The sequence below is a fragment of the Callithrix jacchus genome, chromosome 2 (assembly GCF_049354715.1).
Source record: "Callithrix jacchus isolate 240 chromosome 2, calJac240_pri, whole genome shotgun sequence".
Taxonomy (NCBI): Eukaryota; Metazoa; Chordata; class Mammalia; order Primates; family Cebidae; genus Callithrix; species Callithrix jacchus.
The window spans coordinates 162,390,882-162,397,989 of NC_133503.1; the positions used below are offsets into that span (position 1 = coordinate 162,390,882).

General features: G+C 39.6%; 1 protein-coding gene across 5 annotated transcripts in view; it reads right to left on the reverse strand.

Moving 5' to 3' along the window:
• ZNF131 (zinc finger protein 131) overlaps positions 1-7,108 on the reverse strand; it is a 109,360-nt gene that overhangs the window by 69,072 nt on the left and 33,180 nt on the right. The gene's annotated exons all lie outside the window — the stretch shown is intronic.

A 7,108-nucleotide genomic window follows, 5' to 3' on the forward strand; every position in this document is an offset into this window, starting at 1 on the left:
AGAAGAGCAACCCCAAGGCACATAATTGTCAGATTCAACAAGGTTGAAATAAAGGAGAAAATACTAAGGGCAGCCAGAGAGAAAGGTCGGGTCACCCACAAAGGGAAGCCCATCAGACTCACAGCAGATCTCTTGGCAGAAATCCTACAAGCCAGAAGAGAGTGGGGGCCAATATTCAACATCCTTAAAGAAAAAAACTTTCAACCCAGAATTTCATATCCAGCCAAACTGAGCTTCAGAAGTGAAGGAAAAATAAAATCCTTTGTGAACAAGCAAGTACTCAGAGATTTTGTCACCACCAGGCCTGCTTTACAAGAGCTCATGAAAGAGGCACTACACATACAAAGGAACAACCAGTACCAGCCATTCCAAAATCACACTAAATGCTAAAGAGCATCAACATAATGAAGAATCTACAACAACTAACAGGCAAAACAGCCAGCTAGCATCAAAATGGCAGTATCAAATTCACACATAACAATATTAACCCTAAATGTAAATGGACTAAATGCACCAATCAAAAGACACAGACTGGCAAATTGGATAAAAATCCAAAACCCATCAGTATCCAGGAAGCCCATCTCACATGCAAGGATACACAAAGGCTCAAAATAAAGGGATGGAGGAAGATCTACCGATCAAATGGAGAGCAAAAATAAGCAGGAGTTGCAATTCTCATCTCTGATAAAATAGACTTTAAAGCAACAAAGATCAAAAGAGACAAAGAAGGTCATTACATAATGGGAAAAGGATCGATACAACAAGAAGAGCTAACGATCCTAAACATATATGGACCCAATGCAGGAGCACCCAGATACATAAGGCAAGTTCGTAACGACTTAAAAAGAGACTTAGACTGCCACACAATAATAGTGGGAGACTTTAACACTCCACTGTCAATATTAGACAGATCAACCAGACAGAAAATCAACAAGGATATCCAGGGCTTGAACTCAGACCTGGAGCAAGCAAACCTGATAGACATTTACAGAACTCTCCACCACAAATCCACAGAATATACATTCTTCTCAGCACCACATCACACCTACTCTAAAATTGACCACATAATTGGAAGTAAAGCACTGCTCAGCAAATGCAAAACAACTGAAATCATAACAAACAGTCTCTCAGACCATAGTGCAATCAAGTTAGAACTCAGAACTCAGAAACCAACCCAGAACCGCACAGCTTCATGGAAACTGAACAACTGGCTCTTGAATGTTGACTGGATAAACAATGAAATGAAGGCAGAAATAAAGAAGTTCTTCGAAACCAATGAGAATGAAGACACAACATGCCAGAATCTCTGGGACACATTTAAAGCAGTCTCTAGAGGAAAATATATAGCAGTAAGTGCCCATATGAGGAGAATGGAGAGATCCAAAATTGACACCCTATCGTCAAAATTGAAAGAGCTAGAGGAGCAAGATCAAAAAAACTCAAAACCCAGAAGAAGACAAGAAATAACTAAGATCAGAGCTGAGCTGAAGGAGATAGAGACACGAAAAACCCTTCAAAAAATCAATAAATCCAAGAGCTGGTTTTTTGAAAAGATCAACAAAATAGACCACTAGCCAGATTGATTAAAAAGAAAAGAGAGAACAACCAAATAGATGCAACAAAAAATGATAAAGGAGAAATCCCTACAGATTCCACAGAAATTCAAACCATCATCAGAGAATATTATAAACAACTCTATGCACATAAACTAGTAAACCTGGAAGAAATGGATAAATTCCTGAACTCCTGTGTCCTCCCAAGCCTAAACCAGGAGGAAACTATGAATAGACCAATAACAAGGTCAGAAGTCGAGGCAGCAATTAAGAGCCTACCACACACAAAAAAGCCCAGGTCCAGATGGGTTCACAGCCGAATTCTACCAGACACACAGAGAGGAGCTGGTACCATTCCTTCTGAAACTATTCCAAATAATCCAAAAAGAGGGAATCCTTCCCAAATCATTTTATGAGACCAATATCATCCTGATACCAAACCCCGGCAGAGACCCAACAAGAAAAGAAAACTTCAGGCCAATATCCATGATGAACATAGATGCAAAAATCTTCAATAAAATATTGGCAAGCTGATTGCAACAGCAAATCAAAAAAACTTATCCATCATGATCAAGTAGGATTTATCCCAGGGATGCAAGGCTGGTTCAACATACGCAAGTCTATAAACGTAATTCACCACATAAACAGAACCAAAAACAAAAACCACATGATTATCTCAATTGACACAGAGAAGGCATTCGACAAAATTCAACAGCCCTTTATGCTAAAAACCCTCAATAAACTCGGTATCAATGGAACGTATCTCAAAGTAATAAAAGCTATTTAAGACAAACCAACAGCCAATATCATACTGAATGGGCAAAAACTGGAAGCATTTCCTTTGAAATCCAGCACTAGACAAGGATGCCCTTTTTCACCACTCCTATTCAATATATTACTGGAAGTTCTAGCCAGAGCAATCAGGCAGGAAAAAGAAATAAAGGGTATTCAAATAGGAAAGGTGGAAGCCAAATTGTCTCTATTTGCAGACGACATGATAGTATACCTAGAAGACCCCATCGCCTCTGCCCAAAAACTCCTGAAACTGATAAGCAGCTTCAGCAAAGTCTCAGGATATAAAATCAATGTGCAAAAATCACAAGCATTCCTCTACACCAATAACAGACTTAAAGAAAGCCAAATCAAGAACGAACTGCCATTCACAATTGCTATAAAAAGAATAAAATACCTTGTAATACAACTCACAAGGAACGTAAGGGACCTCTTCAAGGAAAACTACAAACCACTGCTCAACAAAATAAGAGAGGACACAAACAGATGGAGAAACATTCCATGTTCATGGTTAGGAAGAATTAACATCGTGAAAATGGCTATACTGCCCAAAGTAATTTACAGAATCAACGCTATCCCCATCAAGCTACCATTGACTTTCTTCACAGAACTGGAAAAAACCACCATGAACTTCATATGGAACCAAAAGAGAGCCCGCATAGCCAAGTCAATTCTAAGCAAAAAGAACACAGCGGGGGGCATCACACTACCAAATTTCAAACTATACTACAAGGCTACAGTAATCAAAACAGCATGGTACTGGTACCAAAACAGAGATATAGACCAATGGAACAGAACAGAGGCATCGAAGGCAACACAACATATCTACAACCATACAATCTTTGATAAACCTGACAAAAACAAGCAATGGGGAAAGGATTCCCTGTTTAACAAATGGTGTTGGGAAAACTGGCTAGCCATGTGCAGAAAGCAGAGACTGGACCCCTTCCTGACTCCTTACACTAAAATTAACGCCAGATGGATTAAAGACTTAAACATAAGACCTGGCACCATAAAATCCCTAGAAAAAAATCTAGGCAAAACCATCCAGGACATAGGAGTAGACAAGGACTTCATGAACAAACCACCAAAAGCATTGGCAACAAAAGCCAAAATAGACAAATGGGACCTAATCAAACTCCACAGCTTCTGCACGGCAAAAGAAACAGTCACTAGAGTGAATCGGCAACCAACAGAATGGGAAAAAAATGTTTGCAGTTTACCCATCTGACAAAGGGCTGATATCCAGAATTGACAAAGAACTCAAACAGATTTACAGGAAAAAAACAAACAAGCCCATTCAAAATTGAGCAAAGGATATGAACGGACACTTTAAGAAAGAAGACATATATGAGGCCAACAATCATATGAAAAAATGCTCATCACTGGTCATCAGAGAGATGCAAATCAAAACCACATTGAGATACCATCTCACGCCAGTTAGAATGGCGATCATTAAAAAATCTGGAGACAACAGATGCTGGAGAGGATGTGGAGAAAAAGGAACACTACTGTTGGTGGGAGTGTAAATTAGTTCAACCATTGTGGAAGACAGTGTGGCGATTCCTCAAGGCCCTAGAAATAGAAATTCCATTTGACCCAGCAATCCCATTAGTGGGTATATATCCAAAGGACTATAAATCATTCTACTATAAGGACACATGCACACCAATGTTCATTGCAGCACTGTTTACAAAAGCAAAGACCTGGAATCAACCCAAATGCCCATTGATGATAGACTGGATTGGGAAAATGTGGCACATATACACCATGGAATATTATGCAGCAATCAGAAATGATGAGTTCGTGTCGTTTGTAGGGACATGGATGAATCTGGAGAACATCATTCTCAGCAAACTGACACAACAGAAAATGAAACACCGCATATTCTCACTCATAGGCGGGTGATGAAAAATGAGAACACATGGACACAGAGAGGGGAGTACTAAACACTGGGGTCTAATGGGGGGAAAAGGGGAAGGCCAGCAGGTGGGGGGAGCTGGGGTGGGATAGCCTGGGGAGAAATCCCAAATGTGGGTGAAGGGGAGAAAGGAAGCAAAACACACTGCCATGTGTGTACCTATGCAACTGTCTTGCATGTTCTGCACATGTACCCCAAAACCTAAAATGCAATAAAAAATTTTAAAAAAAATCCATGTTCTGAAGTGTCTGCAGTTTTCTGGGAGCTGGGCAGTAATTTTGACTTTTCTTTCTCTATCTCCTCTTCCCTTTTTTGTTTGGCTCTTCATTTTACAGGAGCTCTCCTGTCCTCCATGCCCCTTGATTCCTGCTTTAGAAGTCCTAACTTCAGATATAAAACGAGTTGGATTTTTTAAAAGCTTAATGAGACATAGTTGATATATAATAAAATACACATATTTAAAGTGTATGATTGACAACATGTAAATCAAAGTATACATTTTGTGAAATTATCACCAGTCAAGTTTTTTTGGAACTCCCTCCACATTGTTCCTCCCTGCCTCTCCTCACCCACACGTAACATTTTTGTCTATAAAGATTAGTTTGAACTTTCTGGATTTTTATAAAAATGATGTTTTTAAAAACACTCATAGGTTGGAAAGTGAGAAGTTTTTTTTTTTTTTTGAGATGGAGTCTCACTCTCTTGCCCAGGCTGGAGTACCGTGGTACCATCTAGGCTCCCTGCAGCCTCCAACTCCCCCATTCAAGGGATTCTCCTGCCTCAGCCTCCTGAGTAGCTGGGCTTATAGGCGTGTGCTACCATACCTGGCTAATTTTTGTATTTTCAGTAGAGACAGAGTTTCACCACTTTGATCAGGCTAGTCTCTAACTCCTGACCTCGTGATCCGCCTGCCTCGGCCTCCCAAAGTGCTGAGATTACAAGTGTGAGCCACTACACCTAGCAGAATTGTATAAATTATTAAGGTGTTTTTCTTACAACCTTAAACCCATTATTTTGTACTGTTTTGTGATATTGGAGCAAAAATCCTGCAAACCACACTTCTTCATATTTGTGGTTGTAGAAGCTGTGTATTTGGCAGTCAAAAATGCTCTTGAGCTCTTGGGCAGCCATGATGCCCAAGCACCTGCTCTTAGGAGCAGGCTCTTAAGATATGCCAAGTACCCATACCTGCCAAGTACACTGCTTCTGGCTTCTAATGTTTCTCCCTTGGCAAATATTAGAAGGACATTTCCAGGAGAGGAGGTGGTAAGGACTTGCTCCTTCCTGGCTGGTTCCTGTGTTTCCTGTTGGTGTTCTCTGAAGCAGCATTTTTTACCTTTGGAGGGATAGTTTGTCTTTTTGTAGCAGCAGCTAAACCCAGTTTGCTGTTTTTCCCTAATACAAGTAGAACTAGCTTCATGTCATTGCCCCAGAAACACCAGCATCAGCCAGCAGGTACCCTCTCCTCAAAGATATGGGTCCCCGAACCAAAGTCCCTCCACTGAGCTGGGAGGAACCAGCACCAGCCCAGCACTATTCTACCTCCCTAATCTGGATTGGCTCTGCAACTACTCTTCTGTAAATGTCATAGTTTAATAAATCTAGCTTCTTCCCTGCTTCCTGGCTCCTTCCTACAGTTGCTATCTCTGTGATAGCCTAGACTTCTCTTTTTACCCTTTCAGTTATCTATTTGATAACTTTCTACCTAATTACCAATTCTACATTTTAAAGTCTATCTCTTCAGTTAACTGGTATAGTTTCTGTTACCTGACTGGATTCTATTATAGGAATAAACAAATATGCTGGTCATACTTCTTCATTTAAATTTTATTGCATGAGATTGTTTCTTGTTTTATTTAATTAATTTATTTATTTTTGAGACACAGAGTCTCAACATGAATGTGTTGGGGCTATCGTGAGTTAAAATTCTGTCTGAATTTGAGAGCCTTAGATAATCCAAAGGGAGATTCTGACAATATTTACATCCAAGCACAAGAGCCCTCTGTTTCTTTGTTCTTGCCCCACTATTTTTATCATGTATTTTGCCATTGCATCTTGCTGGTGGTGGATGCTCATCACCTGCAGAGAGGCCTATTGCTGCTTTTTACTATATTGACTTCTTTATGATGCACTGATATCACAAACTAGATGTGCCTCACCTTTCCTTTGGAGCAAACCAATGTCACTGAGTTCAGATAAGTTTGAGTCAGCTGAACTCTTGTAACTACCTAGGCAGAATTATTCTGAGTATCTTTGTCCTAATCTTCAACCCATCTATGAGCGCCCCAAGTGGCTCCCATAAACCTTTCAATTAGCTAGAGCTTTTAACCATCTGCCATCTATTCTGTGCATTCTGTTGTTTAAATTTTTTTTGTTATTTCTCATTTATTTCTTCTTACGGTAGTCTTTCCCCTCCACAGTTTAGTAAAGCAAAAATCTGGTTTTGGAGGGTATCACCACATTCAGTAACATTTATTTTTTATTGTCAAATCAGCTCTCACCATAACGGAATTGGCTGTATTGTGATGGCCTTTTGATTGTGTTTCTGCTCTCTCCCTGTAAAGTCTGTGAAAGCTGCAGACAGGTTTTCACTTTTGTGTGCTTGGCTTCTGTCACAACACCTGGCTATAAACATGTGCTTCCTAAATGTTAGAATCAGACTTTTAACAAATAGAATCCAGGAAATTAATATTGCATTCATTTATGCTTTTGTCAACTGTTTAAACAAAGAAAAAAGTATACATTACCATGAAATTTCACCACTGATATAACACGTCAAGGGAAAAAATAATCTAGTTGGAGAAAAACCCCACCCAACAACAACAAAAAAAACTAACTTTTT